The sequence below is a fragment of the Macaca nemestrina genome, chromosome 10, assembly GCF_043159975.1.
Source record: "Macaca nemestrina isolate mMacNem1 chromosome 10, mMacNem.hap1, whole genome shotgun sequence".
Classification (NCBI taxonomy): Eukaryota; Metazoa; Chordata; class Mammalia; order Primates; family Cercopithecidae; genus Macaca; species Macaca nemestrina.
Window position 1 is genome coordinate 43,261,537 of NC_092134.1, and position 20,864 is coordinate 43,282,400.

At 37.2% G+C, this 20,864-nt stretch overlaps 1 long non-coding RNA gene across 1 annotated transcript; it reads right to left on the bottom strand.

Moving 5' to 3' along the window:
* Positions 1–4,853: 4,853 nt before the first annotated feature.
* LOC139356686 (uncharacterized) lies at positions 4,854–20,807 on the bottom strand. Its single transcript, XR_011608987.1, has 3 exons — positions 20,640–20,807; positions 5,538–5,724; positions 4,854–4,899 (listed from the first exon to the last, which is right to left on the bottom strand). It is a non-coding gene; the product is annotated as an uncharacterized lncRNA (long non-coding RNA).
* Between the last annotated feature and the right edge of the window lie 57 nt (positions 20,808–20,864).

Here is a 20,864-nt window from a genome sequence, read left to right on the forward strand (position 1 = left end):
ATTTACTCTCAGAGTCCCTGCAAATTCACTAAGATTAGAAATAATACCTTCCTCACATGGGAATTATGAGGATAACCCCAAAGAGCCAATTCCAAGTGCCTGGCTCATTAGCGGCCCTTAAATTCACTCATTCAACACAAATCTTATTAGTTTCCAAACACTTAGCTAGGCACTAGAAATAATAATCAATAACATTTATGGGCCTTCACTACTTGCCAGCCACTAAGTGCTTTTCACACATTAAATCATTTAATAACCACAACAAATGGTTACAATTATTACTAATTGTAGAAGTAGTTACAATTATTAGGCCCAGGCATCTTGAAACCAAGACATCAAGAGGGTAAGATCAAAAAGGGGTCAGTGGTGATGACTAGAGTTAACAGTTTTAAGTGTTCTCACCACAAAACAAAACAAAAAAATAAGTATGTGAGGTAATGCATACATTAATTGCCTCAATTTACCCATTCCACAATGTATATGTCTTGCAAAACATCATGCTGTATATGATAAATTTGTAAAATTCTGTCAATTAAAAATAAGCAAAAAAACTTTTTAAAAATTTTAAACAAACTGATTATTAAACCCAGACAAATCTTAACCACTGCACCATATTTCCTGTAAGAGTGTCACACTTTCTGGCCTCTCATGTTCTATTGACAGGTAATAAGTGCTCTAATTCAAGGCATCCTGGGGTGTGATGGGAGCATGAAGGAAGGATGAATATTTGCTGAGTCAGCAAGGCTGAGCTTTGAAAAGCAAATGTTAGTTTCCTTTTGTCTTTTGATCTCTTCCTCATTCAACTGACTCTGATCTTACCGCCAGAGTAACCAAAGTACAGCTCCTGCTCAAACCCCTCAGGTTTCCAACACCTATTCAATAGTCTAAGCTCCGAAAGTTGGCGTTCCTGTCGTCTCTCCGGCTGGTCTCCAAATATCTGTCTTTGCTTCTGCACCCTCTCATCAACCCTTTGTGCTCAAGTCCTCCCGATTCTTCAAACTCAAATGATTCCTCTTCCTGTAAGCTTTCATTAAACTTTCAACAAAACATCATCCTCTCTCTCTCCCCTGAAATTTCATGACCTCGTATTCAAACTGGTATTAAATATTTTTACGTTCACATGTTGTCTGTTCTACTGGATGTGAAGCTCCTTGAGGACAAAGACAGTTTCTTTCACATCTTTGTGCAAGACACAATGCTGAAACTATTTTAAATGGAGATCCAGAAACTGGGAAAACCTACAAGATCCTTTTGTCTCTCACAGCTCTGCCCTTTCCTCCAACCCAATCATTCACCAAATTCTATTCTCTCTTCCTCCTCAGTACTTCCTGCCCCAGCGTTAGTTCAAGCCATTATATTCTATTACTTCGACTCATGCACTATTTAAATAGAGAAACTTTTACTGCAAAAGGTCAGATGGTAAATATTTTTGGCTTTGCAAGCCTGTGTTACAACTACAGTCAGCCCTCCGTATCCACAGGTTCTGCATTTGTGGATCCAATAAACCAGGGATAGAAAATATTCTAAAAAATAAAAAGTAAAAAAACAAGAAGAAATTATTCAAATAAAAAAATACAGTACAGTCATGTACCACATAATGTTTTGGTCAACAAAGGACCGCATATACAATTGTAGTTCCATAAGATTATAATGGAGCTGAAAATTTCCTATCATCTAGTAACATCATAACCATGCTAACATCATGGCATAACACATTCCTCAGGTGTTTGTGGTGATGCTAGTGGACACAAACCTCCTGCACTGCCATATAAAAATACAGCACATACACTCATGTATGGTACATAATACTTCATAATGATATTAAATAACTATGTTACTGGTTTATGTATTCACTATAATTTTAATCTTTATTTTAGAGTGTGTAGCTTCTACTTTTTTTTTAAGTTAACTGTAAAAACAGTCTCAGGAAGGTACTTTAGGAAGTATTACAGAAGAAGGCATTGTTATCATAGGAGGTGACAGCTCCATGTGTGTTACTGCCCCTAAAGACTTTCTGGTGGGATAAGACATGAAGGTAGAAGACAGTGGTACTGATGATCCTGACCCTGTGTCGGCCTATGATACTGTGTGTGTTTGTATTTTAGGTTTAAGCAAAAAACTTTTAAAAGTAAACATAAATAAATAAAAATAGAAAAACCTTATAGAGTAAGGATAAAAGGAAAAAATATTTTTGTACAGCTATCCAATGTGTATCCAAAGCTAAGTGTTACTACAAGAGTCAAAAAATTTTAAAAGAATATTTTAAATGTGTAAAAAGTTATAGTAAGCTAAGGTTAATGTATTATTGAAGAAAGAAAATTTTTTATAAATTTAACATAGCCTAGATATACAGTGTTTATAAAGTCTACAGTAGTGTACAGTGACGTCCTAGGCCTTCAGATTCTCTCCACTCACTCACTGACTCACCCAGAGAAACTTCCAGTCCTGCAAACTCCATTTGTAGTAAATGCACTTTAACATTTTTTTACTTTTTATACTTTATTTTTACTGTACCTTTTCTATGTTTAGATATAGATACTTACAAATACTTACTGTGTTAAATTGTTCTAGTATTCAGTACAGTCACATGTGTATGTACAGGTTTGCAGCCTATGAGCAATAGGCTACATCACATAGCTTAGGTGTGTAGTAAGCTGTGCCATCTAGGTTTTTGTGAATACAATTTGTGATGTTCACACAAGAATAAAATAGCTTGTCTCAGAATATATTCGTATTGTTAAGTAATGCATGACAGCATAAAAACTATTTACACAGTATTTACATTCTGTTAGGTATTATAAGTAATCTAGAGATGATTTAAAGTATACAGAAGGATGTGCAAATACTATGCCATTTTATACAAGAGATTTGAGCATCTGCAGATTTTGGTATTCCTGTGGGTCTTGGAACCAATTGTACTCAATTCTTTCCTGGTTGTATAAAGGCAAGCCACAGAAAACACATAAACAAATGTGTGTTGCTGTGTTCCAATAAAACTTTATTTACAAAAACAGGTAGTTGTGGACCAGATTTGGCCCTGGCAGTAGCTTATCAAGCCCTAATTTAAATAGATACCTAATTGGTCCCAGCACTGGCATTGGAATTCATCATCTAGGCTAAGTCAAAGTGATGTTTCTAAGTGCAAATCTGATCATGTTCCCCAACAACCCATATGAACTGACCTTTGCCTTTGTTACAAATCTCATTTCCTTCCTTTCCCTTCCCCACCATCCCACCTCCATTTTCCCTGTTATCTATCTGACAAATGCCTACTCATCTTTGTATTTTTGGTTTTTGTTGTTGCTGTTTTTGTTTGAGACAGAGTCTCTCTCTGTTGCCCAGGCTGGAGTGCAGGGACGCGATCTCAGCTCACTGCAAACTCCACCTCCCGGATTCAAGTGAGTTTCCTGCCTCAGCCTCCCAAGTAGCTAGGCTTAACAGGTGCCCACCACCACACTCAGCTATTTTTTTGTATTTTTAGTAGAGACGGAGTTTCACCGTGTTAGTCAGGATGGTCTCAATCTCCTGCCCCCGTGATCCACCCGCCTTGGCTTCCCAAAGTGCTGGGATTACAGGCGTGAGCCACCGCGCCCTGCTCATCTTTCAAGATCTAGCTCACAGAGCTCAACTCTTCCAGAAATTCTTCCCTATCCACCACCCTCAAAGCTAGTTACAGACTCTTTTTCTCTATCCTAAACTTAGTATAAGCTTCTTTTGATTTGAGAGTCTCACAAATTGAAATTGCAATATTTGTTTTGTTTTTTGGGTTTTATTTATTTATTTTTTTTGATACGGAGTCTCGTCGTGTTGCCCAGGCTGGAGTGCAGTGGCGTGATCTTGGCTCACTGCAACCTCCACCTCCAGGGTTCAAGTGATTCTCCTGCCTCAGCCTCCTGAGTAGCTGGGATTACAGGTGCCTGCCACCATACCCACTGTTTTTGTTTGTTTGTTTATTTTAATTTTTTTAGTGAAGACGAGGTTGCATCATGTTGGGCAGGCTGATCCTGAACTCCTGAACTCAAGTGATCCACCTGCCTCATTCTCCCAAAGTGCGGGGATTACAGGCATGAGCCACCACACCCAGCCTGAAATTGCAATATTTATTTACACGATGGTCCCACCTACTGTATAGGGAAATCTTTGCAAAGAGCAGAGACCATCTCATTTACTTCTGTATCCTTCAGTTCGTGGCACATATTGAGCATTCGACAAATGTTTTCCCCCTTGTACAATGGTTGTTTCCAAGAAAGAAACAGCCACTTCCCAAGACCCAAAGACATGCTTGCCTCAGTGTTGGTTAGATAACATCAGGAGAAGTCAGGGAGTGGCTGAAGATAAAAGGCAGTAGCTGAGAATTCTGTTCAGGGACTAGAGAAGAGGTTCTTTATGGAATACTCAGAACAGTGTGTGGCAATAATTGTCTTTTCATTCATTTTCACAAAGAATGGAAAATCTCACGTCTTGCCAAGTGGCCTTGCAGATATTTCCTCATCCAGATTACCTACTCAGCAAATTGTTGGTAGGCACGAAAAAAGGCCAGCTTGAATGGGGATGGCAAGCAGATCACGTATGAGAAGGAGGGGGTAGAGTCAAGGAAAGGACAATGAGTTAATGCAAGATAAAACAGAATGGGAGAAAAGCATTTTGTTCCTATATAAAGGCTGTAATTTTCTCCATGTACATTCATAAAAGGACAAGGAAAAGACAATGAGTCTCTCTCTCTCTCTCTCTCTCTCTATCTCTCTCTCGTGTGTGTGTGTGTGTATGTGTGTGTGTGTTGGATCAGTTGGATAAGGGCATGGTAGCATGACCTTGAGAGCAAGGTCAAGTCTCTTTATGTATGAGATGGATATATCATAATCTGGTCACAGATGTATTCCTCTTTCCTTTGAGAAATGCCTGTAAAGAGAAAAAGAATAGCCAGGGGCAAGATCAGAGGACCCACAGTGAAAACAGTCAAAACCAATTTGTAAACCATAAGCCCACAGCCCCTGAGACAGGTTCATTGGAAGATTTCTATCCATAGAAGTTACATTTTTGAACAGCTTTTCTTTTTTAAGTTATGAATTCTATGTATCTCTAAAATCTAAATGTCAAAACTTAAAATCTAACTCCAACACTGCTCTTAGATTACAGAAAGAAAAAAAAAGTCAGAAAAATAAAAAGTCATGTCTATCTTTGGGTATGCTTTTTTCTTTACGAATTGTTTGGTTTGTAGGGCATGGGATGTCCATGTTCTGCAGCACCTTCTCTCTGGAGCACTGTGAAGGGCAAGCTCAGCAGATGGCTCATCAGTTTGACCAGGACAGAGAATTGTATGGAGAATTCAAGCCAAAGGAAAGCCTACTCAACAGGCTGACATATTCTGACTGACTTTCCATAGTGGTTAAATTACCCAGAAGACTCTTCAATCTCTCTCCTAAATGCTATAAAATAGTGGTTAAATTACCCAGAAGACTCTTTAATCTCTCTCCTAAATGCTATAAAAACAGAACTCTGTCACCATTTTATCCAGCTTCAAAGGCGAGCTCACTCACTTAAATAAGCAATGTTTATTTCTTAATCTCTACTGCAAGCCAGGGAATGTGGTCCAAATTACAGGTAACCGACATGTGAAGGACTCTTGGGCATGGCCCATCTTTACTGTTAGATTCCACCAGAAGAGATATAAATCTTGAATGCATTCTTTGAGGATTACTGCAGAATTGAAGAAGCCAGCTTTACCTAAAACAAAGTGAGGAAAAGGGAAAGACCAGTACACAAGATTATATAATCATCTATCTAATGGTACGGTGATTAAGAGAAAGCTAGTTATCAGAGCTGATTTTTTCCTTCTGCCCTGATTAATTAACCTTTAAGAGGCCTGAAGTTAATTTATATTAACCTCAATGAACCTCTGTTTGCTCATCTGTAAAGTGGAGCTGTTTATTTCTGTGTCTCATTCACAAGCTTGAGGAGAGAATCAAACCATAAATATGTATGAAAGAGCACTGAAACCTACAAGATACAACAAAAGTTATATAAATTTGGAAATTTTTATTGTTTTGTTATTATTGATATATTCTAAAGAGCAAATGGTCACTGTAAACAAGAAAAGACAGGTGTCTTCTAGGTCTCTAACCTGAGTGATATCAGGAATAAGTTTCTTGTATACTTGGATGGGCAAGTATGGGCATAAGTATACAACTAGTTCATCCACTACATAAAGGTGACTGGTAAGATATCTTCCAACTTCAAGATTCCAGTAGAATTCCTGAAATCAGTGTTCCCTGAAATATCTTGTTCCCATTGGGTGGCCAGTCTACTTGCAAGAATTTTTTTTTTTTTAATTGAGTGGTAATAATTGCCTTTAATAATATCCACCCATCACTTACTGGAATGAAGATGGGAGAACTTACGTTACTGAAGCTTAATTACCTGTGACCTTCTCCTGAAGCATTTTAACTGCCACCTTTAGGTTGAAATTCTAAACTCTTTGGCTTCCATCTCCTACTCTTTCCTAACTCTCTGGTCACTCTTCCTCAGTCTCTTTCTCTGGTTCCTTTTCCATAAATATTCCTTAATTATTGGTGTTCTTCAAGCTTTGTTTTAACCTTCTCCCTGCTCACCCTGAATGTTATCATTGGATGACTGTGACTACAGACAGATATGTGATGAATACAACCAGTAGGATGATAATTATCAAATTATTTATTACCAGCCAAACCATCTCTAAATTGGCCTTGTGTTTCCAACTGTCCACTGCACACAAGGATCCTACTATCTGGCACTACCTAAATTTGAAGCCTTATCTCCTGCCATCGCCTATATGTAAACAAAGATTCAGATAGGAATTATGTTTTAGTGAGAATGCCTGAATATTAGCTCAAACTAACTCAGATTCAAATCCTAGCTCCACTGTTTACTTGCTGTGACCAAACAGCCAAATTTTCCATTCCATTTGAACCTCATATTCTTAATCTATGATTTTTGGGGGGAATTAAATAATTAAATTAATCTAGCTCAGCTCCTAACACAAATTAGTTGTTCAACAAATGTTGGTTCCTTTCTCTTCCTCTCCAGAAAAGTTACACTGTTTAGATTTTCTTCATCATGCCATGATTTATTTTCTACTTAACTTGTGTTATTGCATGTGCCATTCCCTTTGCCTAGAAGGCCCTCTCTTCACCTCCCCAACCCTTATGCCTGCCAGGTAAACTATTACACAACTTTAAAGAATGCAATTATCAGGAAATATTTCCTCAACAAGACCACACTGCAGTCAGAGCCAGGTACTTCTTCCTCCAGGCCTTGGAAGCATTTTATCTTTGTGTCTATCACTTTATATCACAAATGTTTATTTATATCTGTCTCCCCGACTAAGCTGTGAGCTCATTAAGAGTTCTAACTAATCCAAATTGAGCAACAGAATGTCATAATTCCGAAGATATTTCAAACCACTGAGTTAATACAAGCAATCTAAATACATAATAACAAATACTATGTTAATTAAACTATATTTTGTAGAAACAAATTATTCAATTTCCATAGTAGGTACTGGGAACACAAAGTATACCTAGATATTGTCCCCACCCTCTGGTGTTGACAGTGAATCTATTGTGTACAAATTTAAATTTTCAAGTGAAATAAAATGTTAATCTGTATTTACTTGTTTTTTACGGAAAGTGATGCAAATGTTTCATGAATTTTAAGTTTCTTTTTAGATCTACTATGTTCATCACCAAGACTTGTACTATTTGTGTATGTCATCACATTTTTTGAAACAAGTAATTAAAAAGTCAATAAGGAAATTTATTGAATCAAATAAATGAATGTACAGTGAAGAACAAATGTAACAGCTTCTCAAGCAAGTCAATAATATGATTGAGGACCTATATTCTTTCCTTCTCTCCAGTTTTGTGATTGCAAGATAATTGCCAGTAATAAGCCAGGCTGCATGTTCGTTCCCCTTTCTCACATCTAAAGGGAAATAATGTATGCCTCTTCCCCAACCATGGAACAAAAGTCCTTCCTCAATCTGATTTGGCCAAAAGGGCTCACGTATTCAACCCTGAGCCATTAACTGGCTCCAGAGGAAAGTCATGAAACAATTGGCTTCGTTCTGGGTTCTTAAGCGGGTGCTAGCAAGGGGAGTAGGATTCTATGATTAGATACAGCAAATCAAAGTTCACCTGGAAGCTGAGGTCAAACTACACTAAAGTCACATACTGGGTGAGGGTAGAAAAGATGTTGGGAAGTCAAAGGCAACATCCACATGCTACACTGTCGTAATTAAGTTGTAAGAGAAAAGGGTGGTGAATCTTGAGCACACACAGAAGCCCACAGAAGATTATTGTGTTTTAACAGTTTATTAATGGTTCTTTATTATGGAGAAAAATGAATGGCATTTATGTTATTTTACTTGATTAATTCATTTAGTATTTCTTCCTTACAATAAAATACATTTGCAGAGTGAATGTTTGTATCTTCCCTCCAACCAATTTACAGGTTGAAGCTCTGCCCTCTAGTCCTCTAAGGTGATAATATTCAGAGGTAGAGTTCTGGGAAGGTAATTAGGTTTAGATGAGGTCATGGGGGTGGGGACCAAGATGGGATCTGCACCCTGTCATTTAAGTGATCAATTTTTTTTTTTTTTTTTGAGAGACAGAGTCTAACTCTGTTGCCCAGGCTGGAGTGCAGTGGCTCCATCGCAGCTCACCACAACCTCTGCCTCCCAGGTTCAAGTGACTCTCCTACCTCAGCCTCCTGAGTAGCTGGGACTACAGGTCCATGCCGCCAAGCCTAGCTAATTTTTGTATTTTTAGTAGAGATGGGGTTTCTCCATGTTGGTCAGGCTGGTCTCAAACTCCTGACCTCGTGATTCACTTGCCTCGGCCTCCCAAAGTGCTGGGATTGCAGCTGGGAGCCACCAGGCCCAGCCTTAAGTGATCAGTTCCATGGTATTTTGTTATAGCAGCCAGAGCATACTAAGACACAGAATGTGTGAAGTGTTTCTTTTTTTAAAAAAAAAACTAAACTAAACTAAAATCGACTTTGAGTGTTCAACATCACTGTGGCTACAGGGTTATCTCTTTATTAATTATGTCAAGTACCTAAGTCACCCATCTTAATTTTTTAAACAAACGTCTCAATGTCCAACCCAGCTGTTACAGCTTATTCATTGGAAGCATTTTTTCAAAAACTTCAAAAAGAAGTTTTTTGTTCACTAGAAAATGTCTCGTTTTTTGCAACTGTCTCTCCTCTATTGTCAATACACTGACATTTAAAAAATATGATTAATCAGTTGCTTTGATTTCTCAGGAATACTACTAGTGAAAAGAAAAACTGTACTTTTAAAGAAATTAAGCGAATTAAATGATAGAATCAAAACAATAAAAATGTACCCCTAACATGGAGAACTAGCCTTTCCCTACCACAACCCACACCCTCCTTTACCTCCACCACCAAATATGCGCGCGCACACACACACACACACACACACACACACCCTTCTAGAATTGAGAAGAGAATATACCATTAGGAAAAAATAAGGTTTTCGTTCTCCAAATTAGACTTTTAGAATGTTTTACTGAGCAAATGAGTATGCAATTCTCAGTTCTTCCTTGGCAGAAGAGGCATGCAACATCAGGACAGTCTCAGTTACCTGATTTGACACATGTGTATTCCATGGCTGAGGTCCCAGGGTTACAGGGTTGAGGAGTTAGAATGAAGAGGAGATCAAATATCTCAAGAGTTTCTCTTTTCTATTAAATGTCTTTGGAAATTTGCTGTTAAATATAGGCTGTGACCTTCATTCACCCCCATAAAAGCCTTGATAAATGTCCTAGAGTTTATTTTTTAACTTTCATTCTCCCTATGACTGTTTAATTGTCATCAATTATCGGTTCTCATTGTTCTCTTGAACAATCCTTCTGTTTCTTAAAAAGAACTTTTACTGATAAGGTCAAAGGATGCCAGGTTTCAGGTTTCTGGCTGAGGGCTGTCACTCACTTGTTCCGTTTTCTGCTATTTATGTTCTACCTTGATCCAGGCTAGTATGTCAAGGAAGGGGTCATCTCAGTTTTTTCACGTCTTGAATGTAAAAGAGGCAGACTTAGCTGTGAGATTCATTCTGCAGTGATGTAACCAGGCTGCTACTGCTATAGAAGCAACACAGATCTGTGTTTTTGAGGAGCAGATTTCAACTATGGAGACTGCTAATCTTTCTTCTCCCTTCGGAAGAAGGAATGTTCCTTCCCACTGTTAATATCACACCAGGTTGGAAAGACTTTCCTGTTCCAAGCCCCCACCTCTTACCTCCAGTGTGCAGATTCATTAATTATAAAATTGAATGTCCTCAGAGAAGGTAATATCAAGCTAAGAAAAGTCTGCCAATGTGTGTCAAAGAACATCACTCTACTTCAACACACAGCCTAGTACTTCACAGAAGCAATAATACAGGATATACCTTGCAGGAGTTTGTTGTAAAGGCTGAATGAGCTAATTCATGTAAGCACTCAGAACAATGTGTGGCATCAAGTGCTCAGCTATTATTATCATGATAATGGTGGTGATTGAGGCAGCCTAGTGTTGCAGAAAGAATGGTGTTCTGAAGAGCAAGAGATCTGGGTTTGAGTCCTGATGCTTCTGCACACTATGTGATATTGGACAAGTCACTCAAGCTCTGAGCCTCAAACTCTTAATTTGAAAAACAAGAATAATTTTACCTCCCACGCAGGTTTATCAAGAGATGATAGAACCACATGAGTTAAAGGTTTTTAGAGCCTTTCATGAGCCATGAAATGTGGTACAAATCATAAGGCTCCTGGACTGCAAGCACATGAGGACAGAGACCACATATAGAATCTGGTCAGATGCTTATTACAGAATAGGCACTCAACAAAGTGTTTCACGGATAGGAGTATCCACAGTAGAATCACCATTATGGCTGTCATTACCTCCTCTCACTCAAATGTGTCCTTCCTTTACCAATACGTTTTCATTCATTCATTCATTCATTCAAGGCTGACATATAGCTACTAATGTTGCAAAGGCTGTACCCATTGGTAAACAGTAACAACTCAGGCTTTTCCTTATTTGAACACTTGTTTCATATTTACTACTTGAACATAATACTCATAATGCCATGTGGCACATTTCAAAGCAATTTGAAGTAAATTTTCAAAATAATTTCCTATGTATTATCTTATCTGATCCTCACTACAACTCTGTGAGGTAGGGATTTTATCATTACTCTTACTTTACAGGTGAGGGAACTGACAAAGAAAAGAAAAGAAAAACTGAGCCCAACAGCAAAATGGCTCCTGATGGCCTACAGAATAAAGCTGAAATCATTTCACAGTGTAGCATCATGGTCAAAAATACACTGTAAAGCCACATTCCCTGGAATTCAAATTCTAACTCTGCCAGGTACTTCTGTGTGACCCTGGGCAAGTTACTGAATCTCTCGGTGCCTTGGTTTCCTTACCTATAATATGGAGGTAATAATAGCACTTACCTCTAAGGTAGTTGAAAGAATTCAGTCAGTATACAAAAATCATTTAGAAAAGCCAAGCACTAAATGAATGAATATTAGTTATTATCATAATTTAGTCTGACATTCAGTATTGTCGGCAGTCTAAACTAAGCCTATCTTTCAGATGCTTCTCCTCTGCCTTTGGATATATTCTATTGTCCAGCCATCCTCATCCACAGAAGACCTAACACAATCATAGATGCTTGAGAAATGTTTGTTGAAAAATAAATGAAGGAGGCCAGGTGCAGTGGCTCACGCCTGTAATTCCAGCACTTTGGGAGGCCGAAGTGGGTGGATCACAAGGTCAGGAGATCGAGACCATCCTGACTAACACGGTGAAACCCCGTCTCTACTAAAAATAAAAAAAAATTAGCCAGGCGTGGTGGCACGTGCTTGTAGTCCCAGTTACCCGGGAGGTTGAGGCAGGAGAATCGCTTGAGACCAGGAGGCGGAGGTTGCAGTGAGCCAAGATTACGCCACTGCACTCCAGTCTGGGCAACAGAGCGAGACTCTGTCTCAAAAAAAATAAATTAAGTAAAGAAAGAAAGAAAGAAAGAAAGAAAGAAAGAAAGAAAGAAAGAAAAAATGACAAGAAGGAAGACAAGCCATGTTACACCTTTCTCACTTTTATGCCCTATTCCCTTCATCAAAGCCACTACTGGCTTTTTAGTTTCTTCGAAGACTGTATAGTATAATGACTTTTATAGTCAGCAAATCCAAGATGTTTTTTGTGTCTGGTCTGACTTGCTTTTTCTGAATTACTTCTGCTCATCTATATATTAACACCATAAAGGTTTCTCTTCCCCATCATAAACCACCTTTGAATATTTTGCGAGATAGTTTGTATACATTGCAATATGATGGATGGCATTAAATTTATTTAATTTTTATTCTTGGCATATATCTATAAACAGAAATTATAGCACTGAACGTATTTTTAAAAGTTTTCAAGCCTAGAAAATAATTGCATTCCATCTCCCTGCAGGGTTGAGGGTCATTGTGCTTCTCAGTGCTGAAAAACAAGGGAGGAAGAATAAAATTCCTGAACACTGTAATTTACCTACTCCTTCTGCCAATTTTTTAAAAATTTATAGCCTTGCAAAAACTGATTTTGATCAGATCCTTTAACATTTATAAAATTTTTATTATTATTTATTCTTCCTTAGTATAATCCCTGCCCTTTATGCAACATAGAACCAGTATGTCAATAAATAATGCTATTAGTGTTTTAAAATAAGATGAATGAGTATTTGATATTTTTGTACAGTGATTTTTAATAGCATGCTTGTATGTTTAACATATGTTGTGCTTATAGATACAAAACCTGACTATCTACTTGAATTTTAAAATATCTGTATTCAGACTATCAGTGAGAAGCTTATGTTACCACACTGTTTTCTTAGTATCTCAGACCCAGGCCTAGGTTTTGGTTTGTGCCTCTGTTTTAGTTGGATATTACATTACCCCCAGAAGAAAATGTCTCTATAGGTAGAAAGAAAGGCAGGAATTTCTATATTTTATTCATTTCCTCTCCCATATGTGAGATGGCATTAGTTTCTACTTTACTACCTGATACAAATTTGGGTACATGCACAATACTCAAGAGAGCATCCTAGAAATTAGTTGAAGGAAATCAATATAATGCTTTTTTTTCCTTTTTTTCTTTTTTTGGCAGGGGAGCGGGGGAGCTAGTATTTCTTATACCACAGCTCAGAAAAGTAAACATTCTTGGCCCAAAACTTGGACTTAAGACTAAAATCATAGTCACTACGTTCCCATTATTTCTAATTATAATATATTTTATTTTATGATTGTTATTTTTCATACTTTTCAAGCCAAGCCCCAAGACTGGGGTCTTACTACCATCAAAAACATGGGAGTTTTGCCCACAGTAAAATTTTCAGCTTGGGGGGAGGAATTTTTTTCTTTTTCCCTACTGTCTATGCTTTTTTTTTTTTTTTTTCATTCGTAAACCAAAATTTCAATGATAGAGCTACCCAGTATTTTGTGCCTAGCTATTTTCGAAAATGGGACATATTTGATCCTATAAAAAGACATTTTATTTATTCAAAGTGCTTATTTTAAATGGTCCTTCATTCGAGGTGGTATTTTTCTCAGATGCCTGAGAAATTAGGTAAAATTTAATCACGTTCCTACGGCAAAGGAGAAATTCTCCACTGTTGGCAGAATTGAAATTGTGAGTGTAAAATTATGATTGTATAATGACTGGTGATTCCATTGTTCTCCCAGTAGAGGGGTGGAACAGTGCTTTTTCATAGTCACTTCGTTTATTGACTAGTTAACATAGTCATAAAATCCTTTGGCAAGGAACTGATTTTCTTCCTTTAAAATTAGTCAAGAATCTGTGGATTTAAGTGGGCAAGAGGGGAGGAGAAAGGGTCACTTCCTGGAGGCCTGTCTGGTTGAACTGGTTAGGCAGTCTAATTTTTCCAACGGTAACCAGAGTGTGAAGGTAATAAGGTATCATGGTTCAGTAGTTCACACCCATGGCAGAGAGAGTTTGGACTTTTTCTCATAAGCTCTGTGCATTATTTGCAGGATACATTCAGTCATCTGAATTCAACTGGAAGAAGTTCAGTTCCCAAGTGTTGGAACTATCCTTACATATGAGGTGGGAGGTTTAAATGGAATTTTTCTAAAAAGTCGGTTTAAAATTGAATGTAATTTTTAATTTAAATAATATTTCTCATCCCCAGAAGTATAGCAGCTTCCTAAATTACAAAACAGAAGAATCACACTAAGAGACTCAAAGGGATCACATCACAAATTTAAAAACAAAAACAAACAAACATAAAGAACCTCAAGAACAGAGACTCTTGGGTCTTGAGTTGACAGCCACCTTTACAGAGCAGGTAAATGACTACTGGAAGACAATAGAGCTAGAATTTCCACTCTTCCTTTCCATTGGTAGGTTCCAATCTCCCATATACTCCTAACCCAATATGGGTAAAGGCTCATTCTTGTGAGTTTTTAGTGTGTTAACAGAGGTAGCCTGTCTCTTCCGGCCACAGATCTCTCAAGATGCACAAAAGTGCCCCATTTCCCCCCCCACCCCACCCCTATTTCAGATAACCAAGCACCTTCTACAGTCCTTCGGGGGTCTACCTGTCATTAAGTGCTGTCTCCGGAGTGCTACTGGAGTTTGTCGCCCAGGGTATGACGGCTCACAGAGGGCTTCCCGAAACACAGATCAGAGTAGGATTCTGCTCTTATGTTGGGACAGCCAGAACTACTAATAGGTCTCCAAGAAGGGGTATAAAGTTGTATTTTCTAATCAACTTGCTCTAGGCATTCATAAGAGGACCTACAATGCAGGCTTCTTCTGGAGTCAGTGATCCTGGAATCTCTGAAACCATTGAAAATATCAGAATTAACTTAGGGATGGGACTCAAGTATTGGAAGTGTCCCACTACCCGAGCTCTTCCCTTCTTTCCCTTCTCTCCCCAACCCCACTCCCCTTTCAATAACAACAACAAAAAATTGACAAAAACTTTCAATTCTCCTCAGAATCCAGCTCCTCTCTTTCATTCCAACACAAAAGAGATCATGCTATTTCTCGTCACCGACATTAGAACTTAAGGGCCCCTCAGGATGTACCCAGGCCAGGCCATAGAACATCAAAGACCTGTACATTCTTCAGAAGAGCAAGAAGGCATGCATGCCATTTCTTTCTGGCCAATAACTCCCTTTTCATCTACCTCCTATGACGCAAGATACTCAGGGAGACTTCTTGGTACAGAAAGGAAAACAAAACTCTAGGTAAGGTCTCAGCAAGTCACCCTCCTAGCTTAAGTTTTTGATAAGATGCATGTGACAGGAAAGGAGAGTTGCATCTGAAGAGAATCAAAGCAAAGTCCCCTCTTCCTTCAAAAAGGAAGAAAGGATAAAAGAAAGAGGAGAAGAGAGATGGAGGGAGAAAGGGAAAGAAAAAGAGAAAGAACAGAGAGGTAGGAAAAAGAAGAGAAGAGAAAGAAGAAAAAGAAAAATACAGAAGGGCTCTCAAGGAAGGAAAAAAGGAAAGGTGAAAAGAAGAATAAAATTTTAATTATGTGATAAAATGTTTGAAAAAGCAACTCTCTAAGTTATTGACATTTTTATAGTGGTAATATGATGGACAAGGCTTGTCATAAAATGTTAAGGTGACACTGTAAGTTTCAAAACAATAAAAGGTGCTCTTGCTGAAGCATGCGATAAGCCCCATACCCCATGAGCTGTAAAAGGGTACATTAAATCTGGTCACCCTGCCTAGGCAGTATAGGATTGCACACCCAGGACTGTTCTACTGATGACGATGTTGTTGAAACCCTGCCAGCTGACTTTTGAAAATGGTGCCTGTGTAACCTAATTCCTTATTCATTAAACAGTCTGCTTCCTCACAAGCAGTTTGTGTGCCCATTATCTTGATGGGACTCATGTAGGATTGCCTCTGTCTTCACACTTGAGTTTGCAACGTCCCTGATGACAACATGGATTCCTACCATACAAGAAAACAAAGCAAATTTATTGAACTCCCAATTGAAAAAGGTAGCATATCAAGCTTGCTAAATTTTGATTTAGCTAAATAAAGCTAACTAAAATTTTTCTCATAGAAGATTAGGTTATCATTTTTAGGGTGATGATCATGAATATTAATTTCTCTACAAGGACTGACTAGGAATGTCCCAGTTCCCTAATGGGAAATTGGCAATTCTCCAAACCAGCAGAAACCTATGTGGTCAACCATTTCAGTTTGCCAGGGACTAAGGGATCACCTAGGATGTGGGACTTTTAGTACTAAAACTGGGAAAGTCCCAGGCAAACCAGACAAGTTGGTCACCCCTAGGGAAACTCCCATTACTCACCATTCTCCTTTCGCCTTCCTCAGACTTGCAGCTCACAGGCTATCCTCAGAGTTCTCTAGGATTTAGCTTCTACTTTGATTTTCACAAACATCTATTTATGTAACCTGCCCCTCCACTGGACACAAGGGCAGAGAGATGGCTTAATCATTTTTATGTCCCAACGTCTGGCTTAGAAGAGCTTGCTGAACTGAGATAGCCAAACAACTGAGTTGATCTTCTGCTGAATGTCAACTGAATGGGGACTGTGATATCCTCAGGCAAGAACTGTATTTTCTGCACAGTGTACACACTCCCTGCCTCCCTAAATTAAACTTAGCTTGGACAGGACTAGAATCTCTTTTAAAGCTTCACTTTCTCACATTAAACTATGTGGTTTTCTGAAGACGCTTTCATACACTGGTAAAGAGTGCAGTTCAGGAGTCAGACTAACCTAGATTCAAACCCAGGCTCCACAATTCACCATCTCTGTCACCTTAAACAAGTCATCTAACATCTCTGTATATTACTTTCCTCGCATGTGCCTCTCATCGTGCTATTGGGAAGACCAAATGAGACACCTACATGTAGACTGTTTAGCTCTTAGCTTTATGGTAAGAACCAACATATGGTAGTTATCATTACTCTACTTGGAGTTTTCTTTCTAAGCACCAAGGGAGCAAAGATGAGACTAATTGGAAAACAATACGTATAATAAGATCTCCCAAGGTGTTTTTTTTTTTTAAGCCTGGAGGCTCCACCATCATGTATTTTTTTTAACACCAAATGTGCACTCTTACAATTATGATAATCTGTCTATGCCTATAATGAGCACAGTACTATAATATAAGGCAAAAATCACCAGCAACTCTACTATGTACACAGCAGGGAAGGGGGAAAGCCTCATCTCCCCACCCTATCCTCCATTTTATTACTTAAACTTCCCATTATATGAGCCATTTATTCAATTTTTACTGAACTTTTCACAAACCAGAAAGCCACTGGAGTTGGTCCAACCACTATAAAATTTTACTGCTCTCTTTGTTATTGCATAATAATTCCTAAGAGTTAACGTTTTACTTTTCTTCTAAAATAAGGGATTTGCTTAAAGCAAGAAATCTCATTATTACTACTAATGATACTAAACCCAGTACTTTATTGCTCTACTAAGAACTGATAAATTATCACAACAAAGTTTAAAGTTATGAGTAAAGCACAAGTTATTGGTATAATATTATATTTTATCTTTCTCCTCCCCCTTCTCTTCTTCCTCCTCTTTCTTCTTATTTCTAATTACACATTTATGTTTATGTACGCAAGGAGTATATCATTCTCTGGGGATTCAAATTGATATAACACAGAAATAATACTTATTCAATCATAAGTGCTTAACGTGCTTTATAATGATGTCTCTTTCAAAATGCTCTGTTTAAGTCTGTTTATAAGATGCTGCCACATTAGGTATTTCTGATAAAATATTCCCCAGAACAATACATTCTGCAAAACACGCACTAAAAATAATGCAGCTTATATAAAATAAGGAGTTAAGAGAAAATCACTCAACACTCACGCAAATTTGAGAATTCTGAGAAGGTGGTGGTAATAGTATAGTTTTTGAAGCCCCCTAAATAAATCTTTCTTCAAAACAAGAAGCAATTAAGCTACCAAAACATATACAACAAAATCAAATGACAAGATGTCCTCTGAATTCCAAAATCCAAACAGGAGAAGACAAAACACCATATATATTCGCAATCTTATGACGAAGTCTGTAAGAAAAAATATATATAGTATATAATTATATTTGCTATGACAATATACCTATATTACAACTATAAAAATGGCAGAATGGGGACACTATCAGAAAAGTAGAATAATCTTGATGATTATCTTACAGTTACTAAAAGAAATTAAATCCAATTATTTTAATACTGATTAAATTGATGCAGAATACTAGCTAATATCAATATATCTCATAGAATGGACTCAACAGACAACAAACGCAGGGTCAGAACAGTAATGGGTAATTTTTTTCAAGTTAGTATAAAAATTAAAACAAAAGAGCAAGCCTTTATTAATACCGAAAATATGTACTTTAAAAATACAAGAAACAAATAAAATGAACCACCTAGAGAAAGACACATTCTTCAGTGAAAAAGGCAGAGCAGAGAAAATTGGGTAATATGTGCAATATTTTAATTAAATTGTTTCTGACAACCTTGAGAACCAGGATTCTCAGCACGGAAAAAAAGAAGACATAAGTGTAAGGTAGAAGAAGTTAAATTTAAAAAACTTGTGTTCCTAAATTTGAACTGGAAGTATCAGTAATATAGCTTATCTTTTTAAAAGATATATTTCTTAAAATATGTATATTATGTATATATGTATATACACATAAATGCACACACATACATACATACATGATATACATACATCCATTAGCATTCCTAGGTCTGCATTATAATTTCTAATACCATTCTCAAAAGACTAAAAGAACTGGGATAGAAAATATACAAGATGAGTCTGCAGCATCTTGTCAAACCAGATAGCAAGGAAACTATCATAGACTACAAGGTTTGTATCAGCAGGATGCAAGAGTCAACTTGAAGAAACTCCTGTCCCATTTCACAAAAACTGGGACAATTTGAGCATTAATAATTTTACAAAAGGCAGAAAGTTTAATAAAAAATATGTTTGAATTCATGGGGCATAATTATACTTACAAAAACATATACTTGGTGACCACTGGTTAAAAAAAAGGCAAAAAAAAAAAAAAAATCAAGCTTTTATCCAGGATTTCATATGTGAATTGAATTACCATATAATCAATAAGGAAAATTTCACTTATAAAAGTGTTTCAGGTAATAAGTGAAGAAGAAATCATAGAATTAGAATATCACAATTTTGCAAATCGTAGTGAATTAATGGTTCATCAATTGAACATCAGTAGCTGCTAAGATCACCAAAAGAGAACCAACTAAACATCTCATGCCTCATGATAGAAAAGCACAGAATCAGGCCAGGTGCAGTGGTTCATGCCAGTAATCCCAGCACTTTGGGAGGCAGTGGCAGGGGATCACTTGAGGCCAGGAGTTCAAGACCAGCCTGGACAACATATCAAGATCGTGTCTATACTAAAAAATTAAAAATTAGCTTAGCGAGGTGGTGAGTACCTGCAGTTCCAGTTACTCAGGAGACAGGGGCAAGAGGATCCCTTGAGTTCAGGAGTTCAAGGCTACAGTGAGCTATGATTGCACCATTGCATTCCAGTCTATGCAAAAGAAACAGACTGTGTTTTGGAAAGAAGAAAGAAAAGGAAAGGGAAATGGAAAGGGAAGGAGGAGAGGAAGTTCATAGCATCATTATGAAGTAGTCATATCAAAAAAAGTATCTAACCTGAATTTAATCAAGCTCATATATACAACTACCAACTTGCAAGAAATATGAAAGATGTAGAAACTTGTTAATATACCCTGCAGGCATGCAATCAACACAGTCAAGACTGTGGGAAACATTGCAAGACAAACAACCCAGTTTGTTCTACAAAGAAACCAGAAGGGGTAAAAAGGATGAAGAGAGAATCTATGATTTAGAAAACATTTAAAAGACATATCAACCAATCACACGGTGTGGCTTTGGTTTGGATTTTAATTTTTAAAAAAAGAATCACAAAATAATTATGGCATTGATAACATAACTGAAAACTTGAACACTTACTGGATATGAATATTTTATATCAAGGAATTATTTTAATTTCTGGCTTTGATGATGGTATTGTGATTATAATAACAACAAAAAACCTTTATCTTTTAAAGATACATACTTAATACTTTATTTTATGAAAAAAATCATACTATGTCCAGGACTTGCTTTAAAATAACATGGAAGGTGAAGTACATAGGGACTTAGATGAAAATTTACTGTCTATGCATGGATAATTGTTGACCCCAGATAATAAGTAATGGCAATCAATTATACAATTCTACCAACTTTTGTATAACTTAAAAATTTTTCACAATGAAAGGTTTTATTTTTAAAATGAGGTACACCTTGACATATATTATCTAGGTATACATGTTCCAAGTTCCAGGTCCTACAAATACCTGAAAATATAATACAGTATAACATTATTTATCACAATATTATTCACCCTTGTGAAAAACACAGAAATCTCTGCCAAATTGTGTGATATTATCAGTTTAAAAGAAAAAGAACCATAGAAAGCAATGTTTCTATAGTTGGTCTCTGAACTTCAGGAGAAAAAAAAAAAAAAAGTGGTTTTATACCTTAATAGCTGTGCCAGATAAACTCACTTCATCTTTTTGGGCAATCTGTCCTGGAAAGAAAATTTAGCAAATAATTCCAGAATGTATATAATGGACCGTTCCCACCTGTATCCTCTTAAAGGATGTGGATTATGTTTCTGCACCTTTTACCCTAGAGCTTCCATGACCTTAAGCTTCCTTGGGAAAACTACGGCAATTTAGTTCTGCGACTGAGGAGACTTCTTC